The sequence below is a fragment of the Haliotis rubra genome, unplaced genomic scaffold (genome assembly GCF_003918875.1).
Source record: "Haliotis rubra isolate DU_JTF1 unplaced genomic scaffold, ASM391887v1 Scf40, whole genome shotgun sequence".
Taxonomy (NCBI): Eukaryota; Metazoa; Mollusca; class Gastropoda; order Lepetellida; family Haliotidae; genus Haliotis; species Haliotis rubra.
The window spans coordinates 1,884,878-1,899,517 of NW_025767080.1; the positions used below are offsets into that span (position 1 = coordinate 1,884,878).

Consider the following 14,640-nt stretch of genomic DNA (forward strand, 5'->3'; position numbering starts at 1 on the left):
GTGAAATACACAACGCTGACTGACATTGTATAAAGGTTACTGTAATGACGTAGGGTACATTCAACAAAACACCCGTTCTGTCACACAAACGAAATATTTAAGAACCCGACAGAAACATTCAACACAACACTCGTTCTGTAACACGACAGAAACATTCAACCCAACACCCGTTCTGTACCACGACAGAAACATTAAACACAACACCCTTTTTGTAACACAAACGAAATATTTAACAAATCATCGTTCTGTATCACGACAGAAACATTAAAAAAAAAATCGTTCTGTAACACGACAGAAACATTCAACAAATCACCCGTCCTGTATCACGACAGAAACATTCCACAAATCACCCGTTCTGTATCACGACAGAAACATTCAACAATATATCGTTCTGTACCACGACAGAAAGATTCAACACAACACTCGTTCTGTATCACAAACGAAATATTTAACAAGACATCGTTCTGCACCACGACAGAAAGATTCAACAAATAACCTGTTCTGTATCACGACAGAAACATTCAACACAACACCCTTTTTGTAACACAAACAAAATATTTAAGAAATCATCGTTCTGTATCACGACAGAACATTAAAAAAAATCATTCTGTAACACGACAGAAACATTCAACAAATCACCCGTTCTGTATCACGAAAGAAAGATTCAACAATACATCGTTCTGTATCACGACAGAAACATTCTACAAATCACCCGTTGGGTATCACGACAGAAACATTCAACAATACATCGATCTGTACCACGACAGAAACATTCAACACGACACTCGTTCTGTATCACGACAGAAACATTCAACACCACACTCGTTCTGTATCACGACAGACACATTCAACCCAACACTCGTTCTGTACCACTACAGAAACATTCAACACACACTTGTTCTGTACCACGTCAGAAACATTCAACACAACACTCGTTCTGTACCACGACAGAAACATTCAACACAACACTCGTTCTGTATCACGACAGAAACATTCAACACAACACTCATTCTGTACCACTACAGAAACATTCAACACAACCCTCGTTCTGTACCACGACAGAAACATTCAACAAATCACCCGTTCTGTATCACGACAGAAAGATTCAACAAATAACTTGTTCTGTACCACGACAGAAACATTCAACACAACACTCGTTCTGTAACACAAACGAAATATTTAACAAGACATCGTTCTGCACCACGACTGAAAGATTCAACAAATAACCTGTTCTGTATCACGACAGAAACATTCAACACGACACTCGTTCTGTATCACGACAGAAACATTCAACACCACACTCGTTCTGTATCACGACAGACACATTCAACCCAACACTCGTTCTGTACCACTACAGAAAGCTTCAACACACACTTCTTCTGTACCACGTCAGAAACATTCAACACAACACTCGTTCTGTACCACGACAGAAAGATTCAACACAACACTCGTTCTGTACCACGACAGAAACATTCAACACAACACTCATTCTGTACCACGACAGAAACATTCAACACAACCCTGGTTCTGTACCACGACAGAAACATTCAACAAATAACTTGTTCTGTACCACGACAGAAACATTCAACACAACACTCGTTCTGTACCACGACAGAAACATTCAACAAATAACTTGTTCTGTATCACGACAGAAACATTCAACACAACACTCGTTCTGTACCGCGACAGAAAGATTCAACACAACACTCGTTCTGTATCACGACAGAAACATTCAACACAACACTCGTTCTGTACCGCGACAGAAAGATTCAACACAACACTCGTTCTGTATCACGACAGAAACATTCAACACAACACTCGTTCTGTACCACGACAGAAAGATTCAACACAACACTCGTTCTGTACCACGACAGAAACATTCAACACAACACTAGTTCTGTACCACGACAGAAACATTCAACACAACCCTGGTTCTGTACCACGACAGAAACATTCAACAAATAACTTGTTCTGTACCACGACAGAAACATTCAACACAACACTCGTTCTGTACCGCGACAGACACATTCAACACAACACTAGTTCTGTACCACGACAGAAACATTAAAAAAAATCGTTCTGTAACACGACAGAAACATTCAACAAATCACCCGTTCTGTATCACGACAGAAAGATTCAACACAACAGTAGTTCTGTACCACGACAGAAAGATTCAACAAATAACTTGTTCTGTATCACGACAGAAACATTCAACACAACACTCATTCTGTAACACAAACGAAATATTTAACAAATCATCGTTCTGTATCACGACAGAAATATTGAACACAACACTCGTTTTGTACCACGACAGAAACATTCAACAACACTCGTTCTGTACCACGACAGAAAGATTCAACACAACACTAGTTCTGTACCACGACAGAAACATTCAACACAACACTCGTTCTGTACCACGACAGAAACATTCAACACAACACTCGTTCCGTACCACGACAGAAACATTCAACACAACACTCGTTCTGTATCACGACAGAAACATTCAACTCAACACTCGTTCTGTACCACGACAGACACATTCAATACAACACTAGTACTCGTTCTGTATCACGACAGAAAGATTCAACACAACACTCGTTTTGTACCACGACATTCAACACAACACTCGTTCTGTACCACGACAGAAAGATTCATCAAATAACTTGTTCTGTATCACGACAGAAACATTCAACACAACACTCATTCTGTAACATAAACGAAAATATATAACAAGACATCCTTTTTATAACACTCAACCCAACACTCGCTCTGAATCACGACAGAAACATTCAACAAATCAACCGTTCTGTACCACGACAGAAACATTCAACCCAACACTCGTTCTGTATCACAAACGAAATATATAACAAGACCTCCTTTTTATAACACGATAGAAACATTCAACCCAACACTCGTTCTGTTTAGCGACAGAAACATTTAACAAATCACCCGTTCTATACCACGACAGAAACATTCAACCCAACACTCGTTCTGTATCACAAACGAAATATATAACAAGACCTCCTTTTTATAACACGACAGAAACATTCAACCCAACACTCGTTCTATATCACGACAGAAACTTTCAACAAATCAACCGTTCTGTACCACGACAGAAACATTCAACACAACACTCGTTCTGTACCACGACAGAAACATTCAACAAATCACCCGTTCTGTATCACGACAGAAAGATTCAACACAACACTAGTTCTGTACCACGACAGAAAGATTCAACACAACACTCGTTCTGTATCACAACAGAAAGATTCAACAAATAACTCGTTCTGTACCACGACAGAAAGATTCAACACAACACTAGTTCTGTACCACGACAGAAAGATTCAACACAACACTCGTTCTGTACCACGACAGAAACATTCAACAAATAACTCGTTCTGTACCACGACAGAAAGATTCAACACAACACTAGTTCTGTACCACGACAGAAAGATTCAACACAACACTCGTTCTGTATCACAACAGAAAGATTCAACAAATAACTCGTTCTGTATCACGACAGAAACATTCAACACAACACTAATTCTGTATCACGACAGAAAGATTCAACACAACACTAGTTCTGTACCACGACAGAAACATTAAAAAAAATCGTTCTGTAACACGACAGAAACATTCAACAAATCACCCGTTCTGTATCACGACAGAAAGATTCAACACAACACTAGTTCTGTACCACGACAGAAAGATTCAACACAACACTTATTCTGTATCACGACAGAAAGATTCAACACGACACTAGTTCTGTATCACGACAGAAAGATTCAACAAGTAACTCGTTCTGTAACGTGACAGAAAGATTCAACAAATCACCCGTTCTGTTCCACGACAGAAAGATTCAACACAACACTCATTCTGTACAACGACAGAAACATTCAACACAACACTCGTTCTGTAACACGACAGAAAGATTCAACAAATAACTTGTTCTGTATCACGACAGAAATATTCAACACAACACTCGGTTTGTACCACGACAGAAACATTCAACAAATCACCTGTTCTGTACCCCGACAGAAACATTCAACAACACTCGTTCTGTACCACGACAGAAAGATTCAACACAACACTCGTTCTGTACCACGACAGAAACATTCAACACAACACTCGTTCTGTACCACGACAGAAACATTAAACACAACACTAGTTCTGTACCACGACAGAAACATTCAACACAACACTCGTTCTGTACCACGACAGAAACATTCAACACAACACTCGTTCTGTATCACGACAGAAACATTCAACTCAACACTCGTTCTGTACCACGACAGACACATTCAACACAACACTCGTTCTGTATCACGACAGAAACATTCAACACAACACTCGTTCTGTATCACGACAGAAACATTCAACTCAACACTCGTTCTGTACCACGACAGACACATTCAATACAACACTAGTACTCGTTCTGTATCACGACAGAAAGATTCAACACAACACTCGTTTTGTACCACGACATTCAACACAACACTCGTTCTGTACCACGACAGAAAGATTCATCAAATAACTTGTTCTGTATCACGACAGAAACATTCAACACAACACTCATTCTGTAACATAAACGAAAATATATAACAAGACATCCTTTTTATAACACTCAACCCAACACTCGCTCTGAATCACGACAGAAACATTCAACAAATCAACCGTTCTGTACCACGACAGAAACATTCAACCCAACACTCGTTCTGTATCACAAACGAAATATATAACGAGACCTCCTTTTTATAACACGATAGAAACATTCAACCCAACACTCGTTCTGTTTAGCGACAGAAACATTCAACAAATCACCCGTTCTATACCACGACAGAAACATTCAACCCAACACTCGTTCTGTATCACAAACGAAATATATAACAAGACCTCCTTTTTATAACACGACCGAAACATTCAACCCAACACTCGTTCTGTATCACGACAGAAACTTTCAACAAATCAACCGTTCTGTACCACGACAGAAAGATTCAACAAGTAACTCGTTCTGTACCACGACAGAAACATTCAACAAATCACCCGTTCTGTATCACGACAGAAAGATTCAACACAACACTAGTTCTGTACCACGACAGAAAGATTCAACAAATAACTCGTTCTGTATCACAACAGAAAGATTCAACACAACACTCATTCTGTACCACGACAGAAAGATTCAACAAATCACCCGTTCTGTTCCACGACAGAAAGATTCAACACAACACTCATTCTGTAACACGACAGAAAGATTCAACACAACACTAGTTCTGTATCACGACAGAAAGATTCAACAAATAACTCGTTCTGTATCACGACAGAAACATTCAACACCACACTCGTTCTGTAACACGACAGAAACATTCAACACCACACTCGTTCTGTAACACGACAGAAACATTCAACAAATAACTCGTTCTGTAACACGACAGAAACATTCAACAAATAACTCGTTCTGTATCACGACAGAAACATTCAACACCACACTCGTTCTGTAACACGACAGAAACATTCAACACCACACTCGTTCTGTAACACGACAGAAACATTCAACAAATAACTCGTTCTGTATCACGACAGAAACATTCAACAACACATCGTTCTGTAACACGACAGAAACATTCAACACAACACTCGTTCTGTATCACGACAGAAACATTCAACAAATCACTCGTTCTGTATCACGACAGAAACATTCAACAAAACACTCGTTCTGTATCACGACAGAAACATTCAACAAAACACTCGTTCTGTATCACGACAGAAACATTCAACAAACACCCGTTCTGTATCACGACAGAAACATTCAACACAACACTCGTTCTGTATCACGACAGAAACATTCAACAAAACACCCGTTCTGTATCACGACAGAAACATTCAACAAACACTCCGTTCTGTATCACGACAGAAACATTCAACAAATAACTCGTTCTGTATCACGACAGAAACATTCAACACAACACTAGTTCTGTAACACGACAGAAACATTCAACACCACACTCGTTCTGTAACACGACAGAAACATTCAACAAATAACTCGTTCTGTATCACGACAGAAACATTCAACACCACACTCGTTCTGTAACACGACAGAAACATTCAACACCACACTCGTTCTGTATCACGACAGAAACATTCAACCCAACACTAGTTCTGTACCACGACAGAAACATTCAACAAATAACTCGTTCTGTAACACGACAGAAACATTCAACAAATAACTCGTTCTGTAACACGACAGAAACATTCAACAAATAACTCGTTCTGTAACACGACAGAAACATTCAACACAACACTAGTTCTGTACCACGACAGAAACATTCAACAACACTCGTTCTGTATCACAACAGAAAGATTCAACAAATAACTCGTTCTGTATCACGACAGAAACACTCAACACAACACTAGTTCTGTACCACGACAGAAACATTCAACACAACACTAGTTCTGTACCACGACAGAAACATTGAACACAACACTCGTTCTGTACCACGACAGAAACATTCAACACAACACTAGTTCTGTACCACGACAGAAACATTCAACACAACACTCATTCTGTAACACGACAGAAACATTCAACACAACACTAGTTCTGTACCACGACAGAAAGATTCAACACAACACTAATTCTGTATCACGACAGAAAGATTCAACACGACACTAGTTCTGTATCACGACAGAAAGATTCAACAAGTAACTCGTTCTGTAACGTGACAGAAAGATTCAACAAATCACCCGTTCTGTTCCACGACAGAAAGATTCAACACAACACTCATTCTGTAACACGACAGAAAGATTCAACAAATAACTTGTTCTGTATCACGACAGAAATATTCAACACAACACTCGGTTTGTACCACGAGAGAAACATTCAACAAATCACCTGTTCTGTACCACGACAGAAACATTCAACAACACTCGTTCTGTACCACGACAGAAAGATTCAACACAACACTCGTTCTGTACCACGACAGAAACATTCAACACAACACTCGTTCTGTACCACGAGAGAAACATTAAACACAACACTAGTTCTGTACCACGACAGAAACATTCAACCCAACACTCGTTCTGTACCACGACAGAAACATTCAACCCAACACTCGTTCTGTATCACACGACAGAAACGCAGAATAACCACTCCCAAGTATCCGCTGAAAGAGATTCACTTGAGAATAAAAGGCAAAATTCTGCATGAACGATTACTACATACTGAAAACATGCACACAATTCCTTGCAAAACCGATGGACATGAATGAGAGAGAGAGAGAGAGAGAGAGAGAGAGAGAGAGAGAGAGAGAGAGAGAGAGAGAGAGAGAGAGAGAGAGAGAGAGAGAGAGAGAGAGAGAGAGAGAGAGAGACTCACATACCTAAAGGTTTATCCCAGGTTCAAAGTATCAAAGTAAGACATAGATCGAGCACATTCATGCCTCTCCCCTTTGACCCCACCCCAGGCCACACCCACCCCTCAACCTCTACCTCCATCACACGTGACCATAAAGCCCTAAAACCTGTTCTGACGTCTACAACCAATACCTCATTACCTTACTGAGACTCGCATGACAAACGTTATTGATAGTGTATTCAAATGGCACATTGAACGACCCGACACACAAACAGTAATTGCTTTTTAAGCAGGTACGTTATCAAAATGGTTAATTTGCGACTATTTATTGACAATTTCGACCAACTGTTTGACTCTGTATATTGTGTGTCAATTAGAACTGTCTACATTGATTAAATATCGCACGTTTATTGAACATTCCGAAATTGTCGAGCGCGAAACGTATACAAAACAACAGTTTGAACACAAATAGAATTCCCACATTAATACTTATTCACAACCTCAAGGGCAAAATGATGATGACATATCTACAACTGACATATTGTATATGGAACATGTTCCACACGGTGTAGATTGTTCATCGAAACATATACATGTGGACAGATGTGAAAAATAAACGTTTACTGTGAAATTACCGTGTTTCTTCGCTTTTGTGAGATTTAAAATTAAAATCAATTTTAATTACAGTTAATTAACAAAAGAAATATGATTTCCATTACAAGTTGTATGTATTTAGGGTGTTATAGTGACAATTGTGTTAACATATGTTCATCGCCTGAGATTGGAAATTTAGGGTTCCAGAGAAATAATCAAAGAAAATCAAAGCGTTGTAATTATCAATGCAAGAAAAAAGCTTAGAAATTGTGTCTATATATTCAGATGTTACCTATTATCACCTGAACTGATTTGTAGACATGTAAAATTATATTGCATGAGTCTTCTCGCGACTAAACAATGGATTTCTATTCAGCCCCGTTTAGACTACTTGTGTAGATTGCATTTTTGTAATATCGAACCAGTCATCGCGATTGGCAAGTATCCATTAGCTTTGCATTAACGTGACATACTTCAGCGATTGGGTATTTGTGCACGCACAGTAGCTGTTGATTTAATTTCTTTTCTCAATCACTAAACCCTTGCCAATACACAACTGGAGATTTGAAAACTGAAAATCATATAAGGATTATGATTAATTGAATAATAAATATGTTAATATACTGAGGGAAAGAAATAAGGGAACATCAGGTCAAAGCAGTGTTCCTGTCTATATTCTCAAGTTTTCACCTACAGTGAATACAAGGCTTGAGAAGAAACATGGAAAAGAATAAAGGAACACTTGTGCTTTCTTGTGTTCCCGTATTTGTTTCCCTCAGTATATGTGTGTATTTTACTCGTTATTCAGATAAGTCTGCAGTTCTGCTTTTATCACTCAGTAATGGAATGAAGAATTTATTCAGTATAAAGACCACAGGCCCATGTACATTACATAACAAACAATACATACAGACAGCGTGGTATGGTAACCTGAAAAATAGACAGTGTCCGCACCTTGCTATTCCGAAACCTCCGCATTTCGGACTTTTAGTGAAAGAAAGGTTAGACGTAAGGGGCGTTACTCAGTAGAAGACATTCACACCGAAAACGGGAAACGAACTCTCCGATTAAATAACATTTCATGGCATGTGCCACAAGAAAAGCCTGTAAATAGGCGATGTAGGAGGCACCTGAGTAAATTAAGAAATTTAGTAAAAAGGCAGGAGATGATTTTGGGAGTGAAGCTGATTCCAAGAGCATTACGGTGGTCATACACCAGTCTGTTAGAGCCTTGCTCCTATTAGAGACTGGTGCTCACATCACAAATACGGTACTCTCATTGCAAGCATATGACATTTCATATCAAAGATCTTTGTCATGTCTAACCATGTCTGGAAATGAAGTACTAGTGACGGACGGAGGAAACATGGTCCTATATGTTGCTTCTATTTTATGGCGGATGGTAACGAGTCATCAAAAGATGACATATCCCCCCGGCCTCCGCTTATTTGCAAGCGTCATGTGAATCCTAACCCTTTATAATTCACCTAACTCAGCACCCCGCGGTACTGTTACTGAACCCGCCTCACGAACCGATTCCAGGAAAGAAGTCGGCCTTTCGCTAAATTCCAGGAAAAGCTAATGGGTGCTACTAAAATGGAATGGATTTTCCGATTCTGCAGTTCGAAATTATGCACTGAACTAGTACAAGTGTGGACTATTACGTGTAAAATTGTTTTGAATTGAAGTGTATCAGTTTAGTAAGGTTTTTGATCAGTAAAAGCACAGAATGTGTTAAAACTAGAAATTTACAGAAAACTCGATTTCCGCCTTACCTATGAAGTAAAGCAGGACAAATATTTCTGATTACCCACATGGTCACGTGGCTCCTAATTTGCTACAGATATGTTCATTGGTCATTTGGAATTGTCAAAGAAAAAGAGACTAAGTATGTTTGGCTGAAAGTTAAATTATTCACTTGAATAATCCGAGTGTATATTGTAGAGAGAAACTTCATCTGAAAGACAAATGCAGCTTCATTAACAGGTTGGAGGCGTCAAACTACTCTTTAACAATTCCGTGTTTTGGGGACACGTTTCAAGTTATTTGTCTACTCTGAGTGGACCTAAATATGTTAACTTCAAAACAACTTGATGCTCAACCCCGTTTTTATGCATAACTAATATTAATACGTTAATAAGGTGACTGAGTAAAATAATGGCAAACAGTCAACAAAACTATGACTAAACCATTTGATATCATATTTGAAGCATAATCACAATTCTGAATACAAATTGGCAAATATGAAATGCGCCCTTTCTACCCGTGCTTGTTCCAGTGAGTCATGAAATTCACTTCAAAGGAGGCTTTACAATCCATTTTTACGGATCATGTGGGGTATTATCATCTGTCAGACAACCTGGTGTCGTTCGTTGCAAGATTATTCTGAGTGTAAGCCTTTTTCATATTTAGGCCAGTATTTTGTTTCACCACTATCTGATAGCGAGTCATTAACACTTGTACCCTACTACAGTCGATATCATACAACAGACACTGCTTTTATTAGAAACTTCAAATATTTCATTTTGATATTACAACGTTTCTTCCCAGTCGGAATATCCCTGGGGCTTTGACAAGTTGATATCAAGTCTGTATATAAAAAACTACGAAATCTGTTGTATTGAATATATATATCGAAGTTGGGTCCAAGCCCAAATATTGTCGATCAACGTGTTTTGCTGATGTCACAACACATTCAAACATTAACAGAATAAATGTAGTCCTGGGTTGATGTTATTGGTCTGTCATCTCAAGATCAAGTCATGAAATATGTTCTAGGTAATCCATAGAAATAGAAGATGCACGTGGACCTCGTTCTATGAACACAAACACCGAAAGGTCAATTGTTATAAAACAAACAAGCAACTTTCGTTAAATAAATATATTACTTACGGAACGCCAGATCTGACAAGGGTCAGTTTTGGCGGAGGTGAAAACCGGTCTAACGTCGTGTTGAGAGGGTGAGTGAATCTAGTTTTACGCCACGTTTATCAATATTCCGCTATATCGCGCGGGGGACACCAGAAATGGGCTTCATCCATTGTACCCAAGTGGGGAATCGAACTCGGCTATTTGGCTTGACGAACGAACGCTTTAACTACTACGCTACGCCACCGCCCCTAACGTCGTGCTGAAGATGTCTGGATGTCACGTGGATGTACATATGCGTGTATGGCTGTATGTTTACCGGTCACTTAGAGAAAGGTTTGCCCAGCATAGACACATTATACTGACGAGCCGACAAGTCTTTGTTCTCTACCCTTAATGCCCAGTGCCAGGCAGGTCTTTGGGTACGACACCACCAGGGTACGAACTAGCGTCAGTACACTGGGCAAATGCTCTGTCAACTACACCACGGGTCTATATGTAGAAGCCATGCTAAGAGTCATCTAACAAATGTATAAATCATGCCATTGGTAAGAGAATATGACATAAACATAAATCCGCTGCTGGTCTTATCTGTCCATTCCACTACCCGAGACAATACGAACTATATCTTCAGTGTGCGTATGTTTAAATACAGTCCAACTGTGATGTTAATGGCCTTGAGGAAAGGACAACAGTGGCAAGAGGCTCTTGAAAGATAATGGGTTCACAATGCCCCGGATAATTTACACTCAAAATCAGTATTCTTTGGGAGCAGGCGGTGTAAATCTGGGGCAGCCAGAAGTTAGCAGCGGGTTCGTTATTCGTTTTTCGAATAACGAATAACGTGCTAGCTGTGGTTCGTTATTCACTCTGTGTCGATCAGTTCCATCAAATATAACATAGTCTATATCCCATCCACTGTTTATTAATTCATCACTTCCGAAGAGCACAAAACAGACCAGAACCGGGTTCGTTATCGGTGTATGTATGCCCGTCAAGTCTATGATAGTCTATCTCCAAACAAATGTCAAGTAATTCAGTACTTCTGAATAATGCAAACCTAACTATCCCCGGATTCGTTATTTATTTTTCGAATAACGAATAACGTGCTAGCAGTGGGTTCGTTATTCACTGTATCGGTTCACTCAAACATAAACTATAAGATACAACCTAACCAGCACTGAGTTTGTTATTCAGAAATGGATTAATAATTATTAGGTTCCAGAATCCCAGCAGATCCGTGTTTCGTTATTTGTATGTCGAATAACGAATAACGTGCAAGCAGCGGGTTCGTTATTCAAGGTTGCACAGGAAACATCTACAATGGCGTGGTCATATACACTGAAACCCATGTAATGAAAGACAGCAGATCCCTTCTACAGGCGAACTAACGTGCAAGAGCTGTTTAGTTATTCAGCACTGATGAATTACGAAAAACTAGCAGTCATTCAGCGTATGTCCATCAATTCTATCGAAATATTTAAATGAGGCATTTGGATGACTTACAGTGATCGTGAACATACAGAGTTTGATTAACAAATCATCTGCTGTCATGTTTTCGTTATTCGAGAACAAATAACGTAAATAGAATAACTAATTGGAAACACCGTATCTTATATTCGTTGTCCCAAGTCTGAACAGTTAATCCGGGGATATTTAGTTTTTGAATTTGTAGAAGTTCTGATTTTCTTGACAGTTGTTTGGAGAAAGACTATCATAGAGTTGATGGACACACATACACTGAATAACGAACCCGGCTCGGGTCAGTTTTGTGCTATTCGGAAGTGATGAATTAATAAACAATTGTTGGGATATAGACTATGTTATATTTGGTAGAAGTGATGGGCATCGAGTTGATAACGAACCCACTGCTGCATAGCTTACATCTTATATTTTATATCTGACAAAACTGATGAGCGTAGAGTGAATAACGAACCCACTGACAGCACGTTATTCGTTATTCGAAAAACGAATAAGGAACCCACTGACAGCACGTTATTCGTTATTCGAAAAACGAATAAGGAACCCACTGCTAGCAAGTTATTCGTTATTCGAAAAACGAATAACGAACCCACTGGGAGTACGTTATTCGTTATTCGAAAAACGAATAAGGAACCCACTGCTAGCAAGTTATTCGAAAAACGAATAAGGAACCCACTGACAGCACGTTATTCGTTATTCGAAAAACGAATCCGCTGCTAATTATTTCTTAGTCATTTCTTAGTCATTGATTTACATTTCTTTCTGAGACAGGAATATCCAGATTCCGGACGTAGGTAATGTCCAGCGACCAGTTTATATTTGGAGTTAACTCATAATACAGAAACAAAACATATTTTCATAAAGTTCCCAAGGGCCCCGTCCAAAAATATCAAAAGGTGATCAGTCCCTGATAAAGAAGGCTAGACGGACAAGCAGAAGTGATTGTACTCATATGAAGGACAGTTTACAACTTTTACATGAACATTTTACGAAAAAAAAATGAAATCACGTCCAATTCGAACAAAGACATATGAACATCATTAAAAGCAGAGCTAACGAAAAGTCACACTCACAGCCATACACTTGCCTTCAAACACAAACATGTATATTTACCTTTGAACTGCGTTTACATCCGACCTGATTTTTTCTTATTCTCCAACTTCATCAATGTCTCGACAAAAATAGTCCCCGTTGTCACGTGACCCATGACGTTTGTGATCACGTGACGTCGTTAGACAGTTGAAAGCTGGTGTCAGTGCTGGTACCATGTGCGGTTAGGGAGGGTTGATTACTCTTCAGCCATTTGTCCCTCATGCCAATAACAGTTGCTGCTCCAGTGGAAATTGGATGTTAGATAAGGTTTGCAATTTGAAGTTTAATGTGTTTAACGGTTATTGTATAATTGACTGATTTTAAGTTCGTATTCAGAAAATGGCCTTAAACAAATGACACTATTCAAACGGATTTAATAATGGTAACATACTGGCATAGAGTGGTGCATTGGGGTAATATGTAACGTTACATACTTCATAAGTATAAATAAACGTATTTCAGTTTCATTAATGACACTGTGCACAAACACAATGCATGCAGTTGGTGCAAGTGATACACATAGTATAGCCCAGTGTCAGCTGGTAGTAATACATGAATACTCATGAGTAATGTAACTCATGTAAGAGAGATGTTCTCATGTAACCACAGCGTGATGTTTCCATGTAACCACAGCGTGATGTTCCCATGTAACCACAGAGTGATGTTTCCATGTAACCACAGCGTGATGTTCCCATGTAACCACAGCGTGATGTTTCCATGTAACCACAGAGTAATGCTCACAACATATGTGTCCCATCTAACCACAGAGCGATGTTCCCATGTAACCACAGAGTGATGTTATCCATGTAACCACAGCGAGTGATGTTCCCATGTAACCAGAGCGATGATGTTCCCATGTAACCACAGAGTGATGTTCCCATGTAACCACAGAGCGATGCTCCCATGTAACCGCAGAGTGATGTTATCATGTAACCCATGTATGAGTGATGTTCCCATGTAACCACAGAGCGATGTTCCCATGTAACCACAGAGTGATGCTCCCATGTAACCACAGAGTGATGTTATCTTGTAATCCATGTAAGCGTGATGTTCCCATGTAACCACAGAGTGATGTTCCCATGTAACCACAGAGTGATGCTCCCATGTAACTACAGAGCGATGCTCCAATGTAACCACAGACTGATGTTCCCATGTAACCACAGAGTGATGTTCCAAAGTAACTCTTGTAAGCGTGAAGTTTCCATGTCACCACAGAGTGATGCTTCCATGTAACCACAGAATAATGCTCCCAT

At 39.3% G+C, this 14,640-nt stretch overlaps 1 protein-coding gene across 2 annotated transcripts in view; it reads right to left on the minus strand.

Annotated features, from left to right (window-relative positions):
* Positions 1 to 13,508, minus strand: part of LOC124287379 (4-coumarate--CoA ligase 1-like) — a 30,254-nt gene extending 16,746 nt beyond the window's left edge. Inside the window, exon 1 of one of the 2 annotated variants that reach the window (XM_046723903.1) lies at positions 13,409 to 13,508. The gene's annotated coding sequence lies outside the window, so the exon portion shown is untranslated. Of the gene's footprint in view, positions 1 to 7,376; positions 7,418 to 13,408 lie in introns of those variants that run through there. The other variant, XM_046723904.1, reaches the window with a different exon arrangement.
* Between the last annotated feature and the right edge of the window lie 1,132 nt (positions 13,509 to 14,640).